At 46.6% G+C, this 20,817-nt stretch overlaps 1 long non-coding RNA gene across 1 annotated transcript; it reads right to left on the minus strand.

The window, feature by feature from the left end:
* Positions 1–938: 938 nt before the first annotated feature.
* LOC138400963 (uncharacterized) lies at positions 939–3,889 on the minus strand. Its single transcript, XR_011236400.1, has 3 exons — positions 3,839–3,889; positions 2,915–2,992; positions 939–1,460 (listed from the first exon to the last, which is right to left on the minus strand). It is a non-coding gene; the product is annotated as an uncharacterized lncRNA (long non-coding RNA).
* Positions 3,890–20,817: the final 16,928 nt, after the last annotated feature.

Genomic DNA, 20,817 nt, shown 5'->3' on the forward strand with positions numbered 1-20,817 from the left:
GCTCAACGCCTGGGCTGAGTAGCGGAATGGAGATGGCTAAAGCTTAAGGAATTCTTTCAGAATGCAGCAAAAATGTATAAGGTAGATAGGAGAAAAGTTAAGAGACATAGAGGATGAACTGTCAAGATTGACGTCTGGTTAAAGAATTCTGGGAGGGGAGAAAAGAGGGAAAGTAGAGAAGGGAATGAAAAAAAAAAAAAAGGAAATCTGAAAATTTCGCTGCATTGCCAAAAGACATGAATCATCATGTTGAAAGGACCCAGTGCACTGGAGCAGGAGAAATGAAGACAGACCGCCCCACCCCGCCCCGCCCCGCCCCGGACACGTTGTGCTGAAATTTCACAAAATCAAGGATGAGCAAGGGTGCCCAAAAGCTCCCAGAAAGAGAAATGGGGTTTCATAGGAAGGCGCAAACTTCAGGCTGGCTTTGGACTTCTCATTGCCAATGTCAGCTGTTAGGAGACAATAGAAGCTTCTCTGTGCCATTCTGAGGGAAGCTGATTTGCACATAGAATCTTGTGCTCAGCCAAAATAGCGTTCAAGTGCAGGAGGAAAATGGAAACACTTTCAGACGTGCAAGGACTCGAAAAATTCACCTTCCAGAGATACTCTGAGGATTACTTGAGTATGTCCTCAAGCAATACGTATGATAAATCCAGATTTAGTACATGTGTACAAAACAATTCAAATAATACATACATGTGCAAAATAGAAAATAAATTCCCTCATTTTCCCCCCAGCCCCAAGATCGTCACTGTTTGGAATATATTATTCCAGAAGAAGAAGAATATATTCTTCCAGATATTGCGCGCGCGCGCACGTGTGTGTGTGTGTGTGTGTGTGTGTATGCTAACAGTGCAGTTTTAAGTGCTATACTTTATACAAACATATATCTTTACAAAAAGACAGCATTCTACATAACTTTGGCAAAGTTGCTTTTGTAATTTAAAATTTTATTGTAGAATATTGTGTGGCTTCTTTCCTTGCTCAACTCCCTGGTTCTTGGTAAAGTCTGCATGGGCTTCCCTGCTACGGAGGGCCCTGATTTATTTAACCAGTCCCTGCTGATACACGTTTAGATTGCTCTTATCTTTCACTGCTAAATGAACACTGTAGTGAATATCTCTCGGACTTTCATCCCTGCACACGAGCTAATATTTACACAGGATAAACCCCTGGCATTGGAATAATCACTAGATTAAAGGGAATGGACAATAGAAAACCTGATAGATCTCGCTGAAACTTCCTCCAATGTAATCGTGACCATTTACTCTTCAGATGACTGAGTAGTGCATCCGACTCTTCCAGGGAGGGATGTGTGAGTGCTGGGGTGTCAGCACCGGATCCCCGAACCCTGAAAGTCCTGGATTGGGCTGAGCTTCAGCGTTGCTGGGTCCCGCCTGCGCTGCTCAGTGTCTCCCACAGATGGCGCTGTTGCCTCGCTCTCCTGTCCCTCGCGCCTGGGGAAAAAGGAGTATTAATAATTATTAAAAAAAAAAAAAAAAAGAAAAAAGAAATTAAGCTGCACACACAAGCGGGCTGGGGCATGTTTATGTTTATGCCGAGACTGCCCGAATCTACGTTTCCTCACCTTCCTGGCTGTAAAACTCAGATAACTTTGTGATCCACGATTCCTCGGAAGGAAGAAAGAAAAGATTATATTTGACCATCTTTTTTGAAATCTTTAGAAATTCACCCTTTGAAAATAAGTCTTTGAGAGCTTCCAACAATGTGCATCCAGTGAGTGTATTTCAGGAGACAAGAAAAGAAATAATTTAGGTTTTAGCTTAGTATTTTTTTTCTTTCATTCTCTTTTTCCTCCCGAGAAAGCAAAACCCAAAACCTCTTGATCCAGAGGGAGCACATGGAAAAATGGAGATGTGTGTGACAATGGTGCCGATGGCATTTTGCCCCTGTGGTCCCATGCGCACCGGCGCTTGATTTCCAGGGTTGGTGCCCGGGGTGGCACATGGGGACAGCCATGTATGACTCCTGGGAGGGACAACTTCGTCCCTTAGGAACCCGCTCCGGGGGCTTCTAGGTTGCATCCCTGAGTGTTCGGTGTGTTTGGTGACAGATTCATGTTGGTGAGGAACCAGGTGCCTCTCCACCCAGGCGGAAATCGGGGAATAAAGTGAGAGCTGTTGGTGGTCGGGCTGCCTGGACTTTGTCTTCCCGGATGGGAACAGTTCAGAGCATGCTTGGAGTCAGGATTTAAACGTAAGTGGCAAACACAAGCAAAGGCAAGTGTAGCGCACAGTAGGCCACGTGTGTGGCCACTTCCCTCTTCCATCCTCACACGAGAGAGCTCCAGGCCTGTTGCAGGTTCCTGACTCAGATCGGGGAGGCCCCCCGCTCGCTCGGCAGGGGCCTGGCAGGCGTCCTTGGCAGTCAGAGGTTTTCGTCTCATGCATCCTTTTGGGCGTGGAGGACACCTGCATGGTCCTCTCAGCACAAGAGGTGGCGGGATGGGATGACCCCAGTGAATCCCAGGCAGGATTATGAATAATTTAGGAGTAATAAAGCCCAGGCAAGAATGCTCCCCAGACAGGCCACCGTTTTTCCAGGTGTCTCTAAAAGGGAAGACTGCCGTGGGCACAGCGGTAAACGTGAATTACTGACATTATTAAAAGTTCGCACGTTTCCTTGTGTGTGGCTTGGTCGCTGAGGCAGAGCCGGCAGCTGTTACTGCAGCTCTGGTGTGCGCGTACGCAAAGCAGCCCCCGGGACCCTGAAAACACCACGGTGGACATCTCCGTGTGTCTTTAACAGAAATCATAAGAGAATGGGACAGATGTTAAAGGCTGGGGGAGGGAGAGCTGGGTGTTTGCAGAATTGATGGGGCTGCGAGGTGCCATCGCAGACCACCTTCAGTGCCAAGTGGTGATGATGGTGGGGGGCTTGGAGACTTTACCTGGCTCCTCTCGTCCTGCTAGCAGCTGAGCGGCTGCCATCCTGGGCTCTGCAGGGGAGCTGGCTCTACTGGAGGTCCCTGGGCAGGGGTCAAAGAGCAAAGGCCTTAGGTCATTCCCCCTCCTGGCCAGAGCTCAAGAGCTAAGTGGCATTGGGAGCCAAGGGGTCAAGGCACAGGACCACCGGCCAGTGTTTAATCTCAGCCAGAAGGAAACTCACAGCTTGGGAGGCCGGTCAGCAAAGCAGGAAGCCTTGGGCCGTGTACCCAGGTCTCGACCTTGGAGGAAGGCTGGCGACAACGCAGGAGGAGTGGAAGGCAGGGAAATGACACAGACCCTCCGCGGGGCTTCCCGTGGGTTTTCTCATCCACTGCTGGCAGCCATGGCCCCTCCTGTGCTCCACTCTGGGGACTATGGACAGCTTTGAGGGGGTCACAGAGCCAGATCAGTGTCTGAAGCCAGGCGCTGACTTCAAGCCTGGGCTCACACACAGCTGATCCCGCTCCTGCTTCCTGTGCCCTGCATGTGGGCGGCTGGCTCCGGGCAGCACAGATGGGAATCGGTGGGAGCAGGTCTGCACCCAGGCCTGTCAGACGCCCACATCTGGGTTCCCGGACCGGGCCCCACTGCTCAGCCTCTGAGGCTGGGACCCAGGCCAGGAAACAGAGGTTCTAAGCCCTGCTCCAGGTTCCCTGTCTTGGGTACAGGCTTTCCTGTCATCTGAGCCTCCTGCCTTCACCCACCCAGGTCGGATCCTTCCCTCTGCACCTGTGAAATGTCTCCTGGTCCAGCCTCCGCCCCTGTGGTGTCCCTTCCTTACAGCTGTCATTGGGGTGTCCAGCTCCTAGGAACCGCTCTCTGCCTGCCCTCCCTGCTCCACCTCCCCTCATCACCCCCCTCTCCCCATCCGCTCTCTCCATTGGTACCAGAGAGGGTGTCCAAAGCAGCGAGGAAGCTAAGCGCTCCCGCCTAGAGAGCAGCCATGGCTCCTGGCACCCTAATCCCCAGGCCTGGCTTTGCTTCCTCTCCTGGTCTCTTGGCCCTGCCCCACTGCCCCTGGAGCAGGGTTCCAAGGTCCAAGGGCCATGATTGATCCATCAGTAATGCCTGCCAGGGGCCCAGGAGCAGTGATTGATCAGTAATGCCTGCCAGGGGCCCAGGAGCAGTGATTGAACAGTAATGCCTGCCAAGGGCCTAGGAGGGGTGACTGGGCGTGTTCACCTGTTTCTCTCTCTGGCCACCTGTGGTCACTTGAGCACGCTGTGTGGTTTGGGGAGTCTGGGTTCTGGAGATGCTCCTTTTATTTCACGAGATGTTTTCCCATGTCGGGGCACCTGGCAAACTGCTAATTACCCTTCAAGACTCTCCTCTGCGGCTTTACGACACCCAGTTACGGCATCACCTTGGCATCTCTGCTCTTACATCGCTGCGCCGTGAGCTTCTGAGTGGGTTCCCGCTCCTTCCCTGTCATTTGCTGCGAGTCCTCGAGAGCACGGAGGGTTTTAGAGATTGCATATTCCCAGCACTGGGCACATAATCAATATTCAAAAATGAGCACTGAGTTTTGGAAATCTACAACTTTTATATCTGCCTTTAAAATCAGTAGAGGAGAGCACGATTAAATGGAGTTCTTATTTAACTATATAAATGGATTCTTTCACCTGCTCAACTTTCGCGAACGAGTAAGAGGAAAGAATTTAAAATACCAAGATAGCAGGATTCAGTTAGGGAAATGAAATTATCTTCCAGGTGGCTTCTGAAATGAGCTTTGCTTCAGTTTGCGTGTGGCTACCAAGCCCCTGCTATGCGCTGGACATGGTGGGTGATAGATTGTCTTGCGTATCTCAGCTCAGCATCTTGGACGACAAGTGGCGCCTGCCTTCTCCTGGTCGCAGGGGCCAGTGGGAGCCGGTGTGAGCAGCGTGCTGCCGGGGGCAGGGATGGGCCGGACCTCGGCTGACAAAGGTTCGAGAGCTGGGTAAATGCACACACAGGTGGAGGAACTTCGGCCCCCTTCAAGCCTCAGCTTGCTCGTGTGTAAAGTGCCGGAGACCAACACAGCCACGGCTAATATTTGCTTAATACTCACTACTTCTCCCCTTCTGTTAAGCACTTGCTATGGATTAGCCCAGTTAATCCTTACAGCAACCCCAGGAGGAAGGCACTGTGATCATCCACCTTTCACAGACGCAGAGACGGCGGCGCAGGTTGTGGGCAGAGCTGTTGTGTCTACGTTGGGTAGGGCGGTCGGGAGATCCAATGACAACTGGCACGTAAAGTCGCTTTGGCAACCACCGCCCAGTCATCGTCCTTCACGCACTCGGCAAGTGGTCACCAGCCCGCTGTCCTCCGTCAGGGCTCAGGTGCCGGCCCTGGGACAGACCAGTGAGGAGCACGGGCCAGCCCGGGCTTTGAGGGGACCCGAAGTCCTGTGGGTCCAGTGGGAGATGGATGCTCCTCAGACTCCTCCTGGTCCGTGCTGTCACGTGTCCCCTGCATGTCTGCCATGGTACTTACCGCGTTCTACCATCGTGTGCTTAACGCCGTGCACATCCGTCTCCCTCACAAGGGCCACATGCTTGTCATCTGCCCCTGTGCCTGGTGTGGTGCTTTGCGGAGCAGAACAAATGCAGCTTAAGTCTATCATTGCAGCAGTGGTTTTGAGGTGCATTTGAGGGAATCATAACCTCTTTAGGAATTACATCAGTATCACATACAGTCTGTGAGTGCCTACCCTGTACCGGACTCTAGGGCGTATGGGGAGGTGAGTGTCACACTGTCTTTGCCCTGGAAGAGAAAACAAGCGCTGCGTTTTCATAGGTTCGGAAGACTTGCTCTTTCTGAGCTGTTGGATGAATCCTCATCCCGAGCATCCACGCGAAAGCCTCCGCTGATTTTGCACGTTAGCACACCGTCAGCTGGGTCCTGGTTGCCAACTTTTGTAGGGAGGTGGTGGATGGTGCAGGGAGAGAAGGATGGAGCTGCACGCAGCTCTCCTTGGCCCTGTCACCTGCATGCCAGTTTCCTGGTACCTTATTCTCCACGGCACACACAGATGCAGGTGCCGAGCTCCATGGCGAACCCTGGGACGGCCAGGCGGGGTGGCACACCACACTGAGCACAGTGAAGATGTGATTTGGAGGCCAAGCTCCTGGGGGAAATCCTTGTCTGCGACAGTATTGCCGTGTGACTTTGGGTAAGTGACTTAATCTCCTTGTGCCGCAGTGTCTCGTCTGTAAAATGAGGTTGAAGAATAATCCCACCTTCTGGGGTTACGGGGAGGGTTCCACGAGGGAATGTGTGTTGAGGGCGCCGTGCAGGGCTGGCTTGTATCCCCGGCTCACACAGAGCCGGCCGGCCCGTCAGTCCCACCTGGCTGATCCTCAGTTACCTGGGGAACGTTTACGAGAGACAGCGTCTCTGCTATGCAGCCACGAAAAAGAAGGAAGTGAATCTCCATGAGCTGATGTGAGATAATTTTCTAGATACATAATTAAGTGCTGACGCCAAGTGCAGTGAGAGTATGGCAGCTTCCCTTGGTGTACCATGTGGAGAGGTACACACCCACAGGCTTGTGCATGTGCAGACTGTTTCTGGAAGGATCCACAGGGAATTGGTTACAAAGGAGCCCACAGAAAGGAAATAAGGGTTTGGGGGACAACTTTCCATATTGTTTGCATTTTATCATATTTTACTTTATTTTTTAAAAAATATGACCGAAGAGTCCATCTAAATACAGATGCCTGGGCCCTGTTTCCAGAGTTCTGATCTCATAGCTTCCAGCTGTGATCTGGGAGCAGGTGTTTCTGCGAGGCTCCCTAAGTGCAGTACGGGATCCGCTGGAGTCTGGAACCCCTGCTTCCTAGCGAGAAGGACAGCCTGCAGGGGTCCTGGGTCAGCACCACCCTAGCACGGAGCAGGCCATCGTTCTGTTTGCCCACCTGACTTGAGTTGTGGAAGGGGAACTGAGGCAGGTGGTTCAGGTTGGCTAATCTTATGTCCACTCCTAACCTCGTTCTCCCTTTCTCTTTCCCCGTCGGAGGCCAGAAAGCGAAACACCTGCTTTCTGCGTGTAGGAGTGGCCATTTATAAGTACAAGTGCTCTGCGAGGTGCCGGGAAAACCCTGGCTTTGGGGAGAAGGACATGGATTTGTCCTTTGGTCCACGTGGGGGGTGGTCCCAGGACCCCATACAGATCCCCAAATCTGTGCAGGCTCAAGCCCCTGATGTAAAATGGCTCAGTATTTGCATATAACCTGTGCACATCCTCCTGTGTGCTTTAAATCATCTCTAGATTACTTTTAATACCTGATGCAATGTAAACGCTATATAAATGGTTCTTATACTGTATTGTTTAGGTAATAATGACAAGAAAAAAGAATCTGTACCTGTTCAGTATAGACACAATTTTTTAAAAAAATATTTTCGATATACACTTGGTTGAATCCAGGGATGCAGAAGCCATGGATACAGAATGCCAATGGTATTTAGATGCTTTCCTTTCTGTATCCTTCTCATCCTGAGCATCTGTGGTATCTGGAGCTGAGGCAGCCACTTTGAGCTCATGAAGCCAAAACTGCGGGAAATTGTGGAGACCTTGCCCTGATATATTAGACCTTTCAAATGATTCCAGCAATCACTGTCCCAGAATTCTTGTCATGTAGGTAAAAGAAATCCCTTTCTATTAAGGTTGGTTGGATTTTCTGGTATTTCTGGGCGAAAGAGCCTAAGATACAGGCACTGCACTAGGGACACAAGACTTACGGAGGACAGTGTGATGTTCAGATACCTGTATACGAATAATTAAATCAGGGTGTGTGGCATAACCGTCTCCTCATATGTTTTTCATTTCGTTGTGGTGAGAACATTCACAGTCCTCTTTCAGCTGTTTTGAAACATACAGCACGATATTGCTAACCACAGTCATTCCACCGTGCGACAGAACACGAGAACTTACTCCTATTTAGTTGTAACTTTGTGTCCCTTGACCAATCTCACTCCCCCACCCCACCCCCAAGCTCGTAACCATGATCCTACTCTCCACTTCCGTGACGTTGACTTCTTTATATTCCACGTTTACGTGAGGTCATCGGCATTTGTCTTTCTGTGCCTGGCTCGTTTCACCTATATAATGTCCTGTAGGTTCACCCCTGTTGCAGCAGATGACAGGGTTTCATTCTTTTTTGTGGCTGAATAGGATTCCATTGTGTATATTACCACGTTTTCTTTATCCGTTCATTTGCTGATGGACACATTGGCTGATTTCGTGTCTCAGCTGCTGTGAATAGTGCTTCAGTAAACGTGGGAGTGCAGACATCTTCCTGACATACTGATTTAATTTCCTTTGGATTTATACCCCATAGTGGGATTGCTGGATCATATGATCTTTCCATTATTTAGTATTTTGAGGAAACTCCATACTGTTTTCCATAGTGGCTGCACTAATTTACTTTCCCACCAACAGTGTTCGAGGGCCCCCTTTCTCACATCCATGCCAGCATTTGTTACTTTTTGTCTTTTTGGTAATAGCCATTCTAACTGGGGTGAGGTGATATCTCATTGTGGTTTTGATTTGCATTTCCCTGATGATTCATTGAGCATTTCTTCATATAGCAGGTGGCCATTCGTATGTCTTCTTTTGAGAAATGTCTATTCAGAGTTTTTTCACCAATTTTTAAATTAGACTCCTTTTTTGCTATTGATGTGTTTGAGTTTCTTGTGTATTCTGGGCATTAACTCCTCGTCAGGTGCGCAGTTAGCAAATATTTTCTCCTGTCCTCCGGGTTGTCTCTTCACTCTGCTGAGTGTGTTCTTTGCTGTGCAGAAGCTTCCAGTTTGATGTAATCCCATGTGCCTATTTTTTTGTTTGTTTTCGGTGCTTTGACATCTTATCCAAAAATTCCTTGCCCAGACGAACATCATGAAGCATTTATTCTATGTTTTCGTCTAGTAGTTTTATTGTTCTGGGTCTTACATTTAATGCTTTAATCCATTTTGAGTTGATTTTTGCATACAGTGGGGAAGAGGAATCTAGCTTCATGGTTCTTCATGTGGATATCCAGTCTTCCCAGCACCGTGTATCAAAGAGACTGTCCTTTCCACAGTGAGTGTTCTTGGTGCCCTTGTGAGAGAGCAGTTTGCTGCAAATGCATGTGTTTATTTCTGTGTTCTCCATTCTGTTGCGTTGGTCCATGTGTCTGTTTTTACTCCCAGGACTTTGCGGTTGAGAGGGCAGGGAGCCCAGGTGCACATCTTTGCATCTCACTGCCTCCCCCAGAGCCCAGCGCCCAGCACACTGCCTCCCACAAACGAGAAGCCGAGCCAGTAGTTTGGGTTTGGTGCATTTAATATTGGGAGGATTCTGTATACATTTAAATGCTGATGTTTCAAGCTGGGAAGGCAGAAGTCTGGGGAAAACAATAGGTTGGAACTTCATTGCAACCCAGGACATGTCTGGCTGGCATATGAATCCATCTGCCGTGACTGCTTGGATAAAAATAGTCCATATTGGAAGCTTCGCTCCATTTGAATGTACAGACTAACCAATACTACGACTACTGTTTTCAGAGAGCTTCTTGCTGAAATTTTGTAATGATATGTTTAGGCTTCACAGCTACAAAACATGATCTTCCAGGTGAAAGAAGATAAATAGCTTCAAAGAAAGGTGTCCCCCCCCCCCCCCCCGTGTCGCCCCTGGAAAACATAACCAGATGATGAAGAAAAATGACTCTGGACCTGTCTACACTGTCAGTGGAAACGTTCCACTTCCTGAGCATTTTATTCAACCAGTGTCAGCCTGGCACGGTGCGTTAACACCGAGAGCTTTCTGGGATGTTTTCTGGCTGCTCATATTTTCCTGACAAGTTCTCTATAAAATCTAAGGCAATAACGACAAAACAGGGCATTTCTTTGCTCTTGAAAATGTGTCATTGTCTGATTTGTTAGTTGGGTGGGATTTCCTGACTTTACATGACCTCCCAGGGAAGAGGGGGCTGCAGCATTTTAAAGCTCATCGTTTAGACATTTTGAATCTGAAAATTGGGTCCTGGTTCTGGGGCCGTCCACGAACCAAGGCAGCAGGAAGACCAGGGGCTGAGAGTCAGGGACCCTGGCTTGCGTGCAGTGGCCGCTCCTCGGCCGTGGATCTCAGACATTGATCTCTTGCCAGTTTCCCCATCAGTGAGGCAGGGTGCTTTCCCAGCCTCAGCACTGCCGACGACTGTGGGAGGATGACTCGTGTGCAGGGGCTGTCCCGTGCAAATTAACATGCTTCCCCGCAGCCCTGACCCCTACCCCCAGGTGCCAGCAGCACCCCCAGTGGTGACAGCCAAAGACATCTTCAATATTGTCAAATGGCCCTGGGGGGAGCAGGAGATATTGCCCCCCAGCTGATGACCTTGCCATGGTTGAGAAGCTTTGGTGACCTGTGTAGAGGAGATGGTTCAAAATGCATCACCCCCGTGGCTTTCTGCTCCTGACTATTTCTCGCCGCTCCTGACTATTCCCCGTGGCACTGGCTCTTGCCCTCTTGTGCGTCTGCCTTCCGAAAGACAGCCCGGGATGAGCCTGTCTTCACTCAGCTTTACGGTTTTAAAGTTTTCATGAGTGTGTCACTCACATACAGAAAGTGCACACGTCAGAAGTTCTCAGCTCGATGAATTTTCGCAAAGTGAACAACCCATGTGTCAGCAGCACCCAAATTAGACAGCAGAACAGGAGCAGCACCTTCCTCCTTCCCCTCCCATCCGGCACCTGTGCCCTCTCCCTCACCCCAAATTAACCGCTATCCTGACTCAAAATCATAGGTTAGTTTTGCCTGGTTTGTTGCACTTTACACAGTGGAGTCCTACAGAATGTGCTATTTTATTGCCTGACGTCTTTCGCCCTCACTATGTCTGTGAGATTGATCCATGTTATATGCACCTGTAGTTCATTCATTCTCATCACTGCATAGCACGTGGTCATGTGAGTATAGGCGGCTGAATTACCCGCACTGCTGGTGACGCGCCATGGGGCGAGGTGGGGGGGCGGTCTCCAGCCTGGAGATCATCAGTTGCTGCCGAGAACATTTTTGTACCGTCTTTCGTGAATATGTGCATGTGTTTCTGGTGGGCATATGCCCAAGAGTGGGGTCTGTGGTCAGAGGGCACGCACATGTTCAGTTTTAGGAGATGACACCGAACAGAAACTCTTGCAAATTAATGAGAAAGAGATTAAGAATCCCATGGGAAAGTCAACAAAAGACTTGAGCAGCCACATCATGGAAGAAGATGTTCGATTCTCAATTGAACATAGAATGAAGGTGCTCAAGCACCCTAGTCATCTAGGAAACACATGTCAAAACCACAGTGGCATCCTCCTGCCTCTCCACCAACAGCGACAAGGACAAACAAGCTGGATGAGCTGACGAGGATAAGGGGCGACTGGAACCTCCACATGTGGTGACGGAGTGGAGATCAGTGCCACCGCCTTGGAATCTGCGTGGTGCTCTCTTTGAGGTTTGTGAGCCCATAGAAAAGCAACAGGCAGACGTGTTTTGTTTGTAAAAACTAGGTTTTAGATGAGTGAGGAAAACAAAGTAAAGGATCTGTGCTTTGCACAAAGCTCAGTGCAGAGGTCCTGAGCAGAGAGTTAAGGTGAACTTGAATGTTTGCCCCTGGCTGGGGGGTGGGGGGCAGGTGAGAATGGCAAGGGGTGGTCAGGTGTGGAGAGAGGGGAAGGGAGGACACTAGGGTTAGGTACACACTCAGGAAGGGTGAAGGGGATTCTGGAGGGTAGGCTGGCTTTCTGCTTCTGGTATGGAACTCCAGGACCTCAGGGGCTGGCTGATCCCACAGAGAACTGAGGCTCCCAGATCCCCGTGACCAGCACAAGGCTTGAGGAACGTTCCAGAGTTTCTCTAAGCCTTGAAGGTGGGGTGGGCAGAGAAAGGCTGAGAGAGCAGGGGCCAGGACCTCTTTGGGGCTGGTGAGGAGGGTGAAGGGCGGCTGTGGCAGGGACCACAGACATCTGGAGCCAGTGCCACACCAGAGAGTGCCCAGTGGACAGAGATGGGTCTGGTGCCTACAGACACTGCAGGGACCTGAGGGGCAGATGGCCATGGACCATGACCTCCCGCTAGCCCATACACCCCTCCATGGAGGAGGGGACGGTGAAGCAACACAAGGCTCTTTACCCAAATAGGACTAGTTGGGTGACATAAAAATACCCACATTTGATTGAAGAATGGGTGGATTAAACTCAGTGGATCCCCAGGCAATAGATCAAGTGTTACGTAAGGGATCAAACTGCCACATGTATCCACCATAGAACTGGGATGGGGATGAGTCATTGTGCTTTGAGCCACTGATGCTGGCGGAGCCGGAATCTCCCCAGGCCTGATGGGGCCGGGGAGAGGTCCTGTCCTGTCACGAGCCCGGAGGGTCACCCTCCCAGGCCTGGTGACTGCCCCTGCAAAGCTGGAACCCACTTGCGCTTCCCACTGCCTCTGCTATGAACTTGCCAATATTTCTATTGGTTTGAATGCACTTCTCTTATTATTTTATAGGACTATATATTCCAGAGATAAGATTTCCTTGCCAGTTATATGCACTGCAAAGACATATTTTCTTTTAGACTATAACTTACCATTCAACGGTGTCTTTTGTCAAAGAAAAATGTTAATGTTTAAAATAGTCAGATTTATCAATCTTTCTTTTCCGTGGTTTGGGCTGTGGGTGTTTTAGGAGCTCGCCTGTTGCAAGGCTGCGGAGATACTCCCGTGTATCATAGCATCGCTACCTGCTGTGAACGGGAGGGCTGGTGGCCCTGTGACGTGGGAAAGGTCTCTCTGGACTGGGGTTTCTCGTTTATAAAATGGGGATAACAATCGTATCCGCTTGGTTGAATTGTTTTGAAGATTTAACAGAATTAATCCATGTAATGTCCTCAAAAGAGAGCCTGGCAACTGGTGATCACTCAGGAAATGCTAGATTTTTATTCTGGTCCTCAAAGTTCTAGTTTCCCTTCTAGTTTTTTCTCCTGAAATCCACGGGGGTCTGTTTGTGCATGAGGTAGGAACGTAATTCGATGTCTCCCCTGGGCTGGCTTGGTGTCTCAGCTCGTTACCGAACAGTCTGGTCCCTGCCAGTTTTCAGTTCTGTTAACACATCCCCTCCTTCCCCGTCAGGGTCCCAGGTACCTCCTGTGCTGCCCTGTTCCAGGGATCTACCTCTCCATCCCTAGGCCGAGAGTGTGTATTTAATTGAACAGACTCCCTTGCTGATGACCGAGGGGCCGGCCCCCCTGCACGTTCTTCCCGCACTTGTCTCGGTTACCCTCACCTGTTCATCCGTGTGGATTGCGGGAGCGGCTTGTCAGCTCCCACGGAAACCCTGTGACCGCCAGACGACCGCCAGACTCTCCTGGAGACACCACACGCCCCATCGGGACATTTATTTTCCTGGCATCTTGTTTGCTTGTTTCATGAGGTTTTATTTTTGCAAATGTTTGGCATGGTTTATGCGTCTTCACCGGCAGCTGGGCTGGACCTCCCCTGTTTGCGGTGTAGGTGACGTGGGCTTTGTTTTGAAACCAGCTTGATTTGTCCTTTTTAAGCAGACCCTGGAGTTCACCAGGGACGTTCAAACTCAGCTTCTCAGAGAGCGTTGTTGGGTGCCTGAGCATGTCGGGACTCCCTTGCAGGACTGGCTGGCTGTGGCTCTGCTGATGAGACCACGTTGTGGGGTGAGTTCCTTCTGGCTCTGCCCCAATTGGTTTGCATCTTGTGTCAAGTTTCTGGCATCTTTCTGCTTCTCATCTTCTCATCTTCACCTTTTTTTGTATTATTATAGCTCTTTTAGCCAGCATACAGGTGGATAAATCGTATCTCAACATTTCTGTCTTCTAACTGCAGTATTTTACTCATTTATATTTACTGTGATTGCTGATGAATTTGGGTTTAGTTCTACAATGTTGTTTTATGTTTTTCCTTTGTTGTCTTTTAAAAGAATATTTTTTTCTCTTCTTTTCAGTCTTCTATTGCAGATTGAATAATTGACAAAACTTTATTCCCTTTACTTCCCTGCATTGGTGTGAAAGGTCCACGTTCCATCACAATTCTTTCCATGGCCAACCTCAGTTTCCAACATGCACACTTGGTTTGATGAACTCTAAAGTTAATGCACATTTTTACTCTCCTCACCAAAAAACCATGAAGGCATTTAAATCATCAAATTTGATCACCCATCCTATTTTTTAAAGCTACATTGCTTTTAGTACTTCACTTTTACCTTATTTTTTAACCTCCCTAAAGTAGCAGTCATGACTATTATTTTTGTAATCAATGAATATTTAATTCGCCACATCTTTGGTGATAGTTTGATTACAGCTGTCTCATAACTCTCAATCTTCGCTACTTATGTCTTATTAGTCAAGAATTTCTTTTAATGATACTTTCACTCTGGATCTGTGAGTGGTAATTTTTTCAATCTTTATCTGAAAATGTCTTAATTTTGTCTTCACTCTTGAACAATAGTTTATTTTAATATAGAATTTTAGATTTTTTTCTCACAGCCTATAAAGGTATATTCCATTCTTATGTGTTCTTAATTACTGCTGAGAAGTTGTTCACTATTCTCATTATTGTTCCTTTGAAGAGAATTACTTGTCCCCCTGGCTGCTTTTCAGGTTTTTTCTCTGTCATTTGTAGTCTTCATCTCACTGTGATGCATGTAAGAATAGGTATATCTCAGATGTTTCTAACTGAGAATTTCTTTCTATCCTCAGTTTTGGAAGATTCCCAATGGTTTCACTGTGTTGGGTCCTCGCTCTTCCGTCTCTGCTATCTTCTCCTCTACTTGTTTTGAATACACACTGGACCTTCTTGTTCCATCGTCTACACCTCTTAATTTCTCGTCATATTTTCCATTTTCTAACTTTCTCTGTTGCTCTGCTGGTGATTTGCTCAGCTCCGCTATCCAGTTATGTCTAATATCTGTTGCGTTTTAGATATTAGTGATTGTATTTTTTCATTTTTAGATGTTCTATTTGGTTCTTTTTATTAAACCCACCATTCCTTTCTTTCACAGTATGTTGTTCTTTCATAATAGCTTATTTTAGTTCTTTAATTCCTTTCGGATTCTTCCATTTCTCCAAGTTCTTGGAAAGATCACTTCTCCTCATTGTGTATATCAGCTCTTTCTTACTATGCCACTTTTCCTCAAGTGGTTTATAATTTTTAATTTTGATTTTATCTTCAGCTGGTGTGTCTGTGTACTGTGACCGTTTTGTGTAACTTTGCTCATGAAAGTGTCCCTACAGACCAATTTTCCCCGGCCCAAATTGGAATGTTATGTTCCTGTTAGTTTGGAATTCCCACCCCATAAATAAAGTGCTTATTGAACTCTGTGTCTGCAGACGTGGGTTAGCATTTCTAGCAGGGCTGGCTTCTGCATCCAAAGCCAAGCAGTACCAAGATCTCTTGGGGTTTCCCTGGGCTGGTGGACGATCAGTTGCTGGAGTGATGTGTCTGAAGAAGTTCAAGGCTTTATTTCACAGTGCCCTTCAGTTAACTTACCCCTCCCACAAATAGCGCCTAAGTACAATTTTCCAGTTTTCTTGATAACCCTAGACTAGGATAACCCTAGTGATCCTGCTGTAGTGCCTGTCCACTGTCTACAGTAGGGGCTATGAAGATTAATTGTATTGATTAAGAAAATACTCATTGATAAAACATTGGGCAAATAAAGACCGTATTGTCATTTCATACTTCCTGGGCAGCCCTTGACCTTAGGAAAAGGGTGAAGGAGCTGTGTATAGGTTGCGCACTGCACAAGAGGTGCAAGCAGAGCCTCCTGTCTCTGTTTACATTTGCTACTCAATAGTGTGAAATCACAGCGGCTCTTGATACTTTCCCAAATACTTTCATATATGTATTTTCGTTCAGGCCTTATAATAAACCTTGTAAGACGAGGTGCTCAGAGGTGCTATTGTTGGCAGTGAGGATCTGAGCTGGTTGTGCCTCAGAGACACTGGCGATTTTAGAGGGTAAATGGGTTCTCATACCTGGATGCTGCGTCTGTACACCTGCCCTGAGCCTCTTCCCCGGGACCTGGCATTAGAGGAGCCACTGATGGGACCTCTTCTTAGTGAGCTTCCTTTTAGTACCCAGAGCTTAAGCTTGGCATGGAATGATGGAATGGCATCTGTGAAAAGAGGTAACTTTTATTCCCAAAGATGTCAAGTTCACAAAACGTAAGCTGGTCTAGGGAACTACCGTGGCTCTCTCTTTGTCAAGGTCTTCCACGAGGCACAGCCCAGCAAAGCAAGAGTTAACCACATGTGCATGGCTCCTGGCCTTTGGGAGTGATGGTCCCCTAAGAATCTGATGAAAACTGTGGACCAGGAAATTATACCTGATTTCAGGGACTTCAGGGTCCCTGGAGTCTGTTCAGGACCCTCTGGGCTCCATGAATCCTTAGTTCAAAGCTCCAACCTTGTGCTAAATTGGGTTTTCATGTCATGTCAAGGGACACCGAAAATCTATGTGAGATGACCCAGGTGGCCAGAGAGCCTGCAGATCCCAGGTTCTGTGCTCGTCCTCCTCTGCCTCTCTGCACACGCCGTGCCTTTCAAGGGAAAGGCGTCTGCCTCCTTGAACACTCCTCTCAACAGCTCAGATGTCGCTGTCTCCGCACTGATCCCCCGGGGCAGGGCTGAGCGTTGCCTTCCACATCCCCGAGGCCCCTCCTTCACGTCTTTTTCACTGTACTCACAGAGTTCTAGTTATTTCCTTATACATTTGTTTTTCCAAGTAAACTGTGGGATGCCTAAGAGCGGGAAGCATGTCTTAGTTTTCTTGACTTGTGTGTGTCAGTCTCTCCTGGTATAGCGCCGGGGATGTAGTAGGGGTTCCAAAATGGCAAAGTGCTTTGTTGCTGGGATTTTCATGAATTAAAAAGTGTAGGAGATTCATATGCATGACTCTCTTATGTCTACGCATCGGAGCAAATTAACACGTACGTCTTGGGCAGGTGTCCAATGTCTAGTCTGCACAGATGATTTGTGATGCCAACTCCAGTTCGAGAAGCGCCAGGCGATCTGTTCCTCCACCGTGGGTGTGGCCTGAGCTTGGGGGATGTCGGCTTCCGTGGACCCCCACGAAGGACAAATTGCCTGTGTTAGGAAGAGTCCTCAGCATCTGTCGCTGCTCTGAGGATCCATCTCAATGTCCCTGAACTGCCGGGGAGGAAGCAGCCATGGTGTAAGTTGTCTGGTATGAATTACTGCTACAAATAAATCTGACAAGCCAACAGCCACCCAGAAACGAATTGCCTCAGAAACACACCGTCGGCCTGCTGGGTTGCTGCCGTCGTTAAGCTGGAAAAAAAAAAAGAAAGCAAAACCTTATCTCTAAGAAGAGAAGAAGGAATCCTTCACTTGAGGTTTCTGTTTGAGCTCCAAGACTCAACGGTTCTGTCCTGACGCGGTCCGTTTCCCGTAAGAGAGGAAGAGGACTGACCTCCAGCCTCTCCTCCCCGACCAGCTCCCTCCCTTCCGTACCGGGGTCCTGCCCCTGCCTGGCAGTGTAGCCTTCTTTGCCATCTGTTTTCCCGTGCCATTAACTATTCTCTAAAAACACCTGGTCACACCGAGTAGCGTTCTGTAGAACGGAGGGGCCCTATTTTGGATTATCTTTCCTCTGTTCTTGGGCACTTAAGTTTTTTCTCAGTGTTCACCTCGTAACTGCCACATCTCTGACATCTCCTCCTTACTTTGTCCTCCTCCGATATTACTTCTCGGGATATTTTCCTGCAAGTGTGCTAGCACCAAACCACCCTCCACAGTGGTCTCAACTAATTCGCACGCCCTGGCAGCCCTGCGTGTTTCCCATTTCACCTTTACTCGACCACCAGATGCCATCACAGCTCTCGAAATACTCCCCAAGCTTCTGTGTGGGTAGTGATGTGTTGCTACTGAATTCACTTCACTCCTGCTGACTTCGAACGTTTGCATTTTCTTTGGTGACTTATGTAGTCACATCTTTTAACCATCTTTTTCTTGGGGTGGTTCTCATTTTCTTATGTAGGAGTTTTTTTATGTTTTAAGAATATGATACATGTGTAATGCAAATATCATCTCTAACATGTTACTTCTCCTTTGACTCTGTGATCATTCGTGCACATGGAATTGTTTTGGTGCAAGTCATGAGCAGACATCCAACTTTGTTTCCTCTTAAATGATCTCACATCTGTTGAATTATGTGCTTTTGTAGCACTGGTTTTTAGAATAATTTATTATTATTATTTTAATTGACAACATATAATTATATATATTTGTGGGGCACAATGTGATGTTTTGATATGTGTATACAATGTGGAATGATTAAATCAAGTTGATTGACATGTCTACCCCCTGTACCACTGGATTTTAAATGTCACTATTGTCACATACTCTACCTGGGTCGGTTTTTAAGTTTCGATATCATCCTGGTGATCTTTCTGGGCAAGAAGAGACGATTTTAGCTCAGTGCTCCAGCTTTGTCGAGAGCAGCCACCCCCCTCTCCCTCACTCTCTCCTTTCACCCCTCCTCCCTCCTTCCGTCTCGCTCCTGCTCTCTCTCTCTCTTTCGCTGATCTTATACATTTATTCCTTTTGGAAAACTTTAAAATCATATTGTTAATATTCAGAGAACCTCATGGTTGGATTTACATTGGAATTGTATTAAATTTACAGTTTAATTTAGAAAGGTTTGATATTTTTACTACCTCGTACCTTCTCATTTAAGAATACGACGCCTCTCTCTATTTCTCCATCTTCTTTTATATCTCTCAGTAAGTTTTTATAATATTTTTTCTCGCAGCCCTGTGCATTTCTTGTTGAGAGTGTCCTGAAGTATATTTTTGTGGCTGTTACCCATGGAATCTTTGTTATAGTTTTCTAACTGATTATTATGGGTAAAGGAACTCACTGGTTTGTTTTTATTAACATGTCATTTGCTGAACTGTCTTCAGTCCCTCAAGAGCTTTTAGCTGATGCTCTTCTGTCTCCCAGGGAGAGATTTTTATTTTGGCTTGAAACACAATCACCTTTGTCTTTATTTTTCCAACACGTCGTTTCAGAATGTTTAATTACTTTTGATCGAACAATGATAAATACAAAGTGTGTGGGGATTCTAACCTTTTTATAGACATTAATGAAATGCTTCCAGTGGTGTTACATGAAGGTAGTTGTTCTTTACTGTGACAGAAAATGTTCTTTTAATTTGATTTTACTCAGAAATTAATATTGAATGCCATCTGATGCCTTTCTATGCCTACACCCACGTGGATCATAGTGATAGGATTTTCCCATTTAACCTCTAATAAAATGCATTATTCTAGGTATGTAAGTGCTTTTGTCAATGGTTCTTTTACCGTGAACTTTTCTTTATCTCTTTATGCTGATGTGCCTTTCACAGACTCATAGTTGATATGTGTGTACCAGCAGGAGATATTTTGTCATTTAATAGAAAGTTTAACCCATTTACATCTTTGTCACAATGGACATGATATACTCGATCATTTTGTCATCCTGTTTTCTGTGTTCTGTATTTATGGTTAATTTTTTTTCTTTTATGTATGGATTATATTGTCTTTGATCATTTTTTATAGTCATCTTGAAGGTATGCATCCTGATTGTAATTTCCATTAATAATTACCTTTAAGTGTGGAAAAAAAAAACCCCACTAAACTACTATTTCTATAATTATCAATATCAAGAAGAGTAAGTATCCATTGTTTCCCCTTCACATAGCACAACGGATGCACTGGGTAAGAATGTTTTTGGCTAAAACAAACAAACAAACAAACAACAACAACAACAAACCAAATATAGAATCTGCTCCATGTGGCTTAAATAACTATAGGGTTTATTTTTCTAAAATGACAAGAAATCCTGGACATAGGCAGCTCTCGGCATTGGTTTAGGAGATCGACAGTATTAGAGCCAACGTCTTTGCAGATCTCTTCCTCATGGTAATAAAATGGCTGCCTCAGCTCCAGGCATCATATTGACAGTCAGGGCAGTAAGAACAAGAGAAAGTCTGTGTCAGCTATTTCTCTCTCAGGAGTATCAACACTTAGAAAACTTCAGTTAACATCTCATTGGCCAAAACTCTAGCACATGTCCCTCCCCCACAAACACAGAGAACGCTCAGAAAGTGGGCATCTCTCCTGTCTAGGTGGTAGAAGTGGAAAGGAAAAAGGAGACCTGGCCTCAGAGGAATTAGCACATTTTTGTTCCTCCTGCTGCAATGCCCTCTGCAGGTACTTTTCTGCAAAATGAATATTTTCTTTTACAAATAGCATTGCATTATCAGTTAAAATGAAGTTAACATGAAAGATGATTTAGCAGTTTCCTAGTACATAGTAGGTGGTTAAAAAGCATTAGTTGAACCATCTTTTTCAGCTTATTCGTGAATCACCTGCCTTTGAGTAGCTCTGCTTAAATTGCCAAATTCCATATCCTTTGTTATATGATCTCATTTTTTATCTGCATTTCATTCCAACATGATTGCCTTTTTTATTCCAAGTAATAACAAAATACATTTTCTTTCAAATAATTTGCATTGAGTTATCTATGAAAAAAGCTCCTTCAATAAAAAACACACATAAATACTGTTGCAGCATCAGGAATAAACAAACAGATATCTGTCTTTATGGGCATTGCTCTCTGATGCTATAATACCTTTGTATTTAGATACTTGGTCTGTCTTTTGGTTAACTCATGTATGGCTTTAGACATTTCTGATTTAACAGCGAGATTTCAAAGGAGCTGTAGATCAGTGTGGACTGAGATAGTCTTTTTACTTTCCTCCGACCGCTGGCATTATGGCTACTTACATAATGAAATGAACTTTGTTTAAGGCCAGATGTTTCCCTGCAAA

This window comes from Eulemur rufifrons, chromosome 20, assembly GCF_041146395.1.
Source record: "Eulemur rufifrons isolate Redbay chromosome 20, OSU_ERuf_1, whole genome shotgun sequence".
Taxonomy (NCBI): Eukaryota; Metazoa; Chordata; class Mammalia; order Primates; family Lemuridae; genus Eulemur; species Eulemur rufifrons.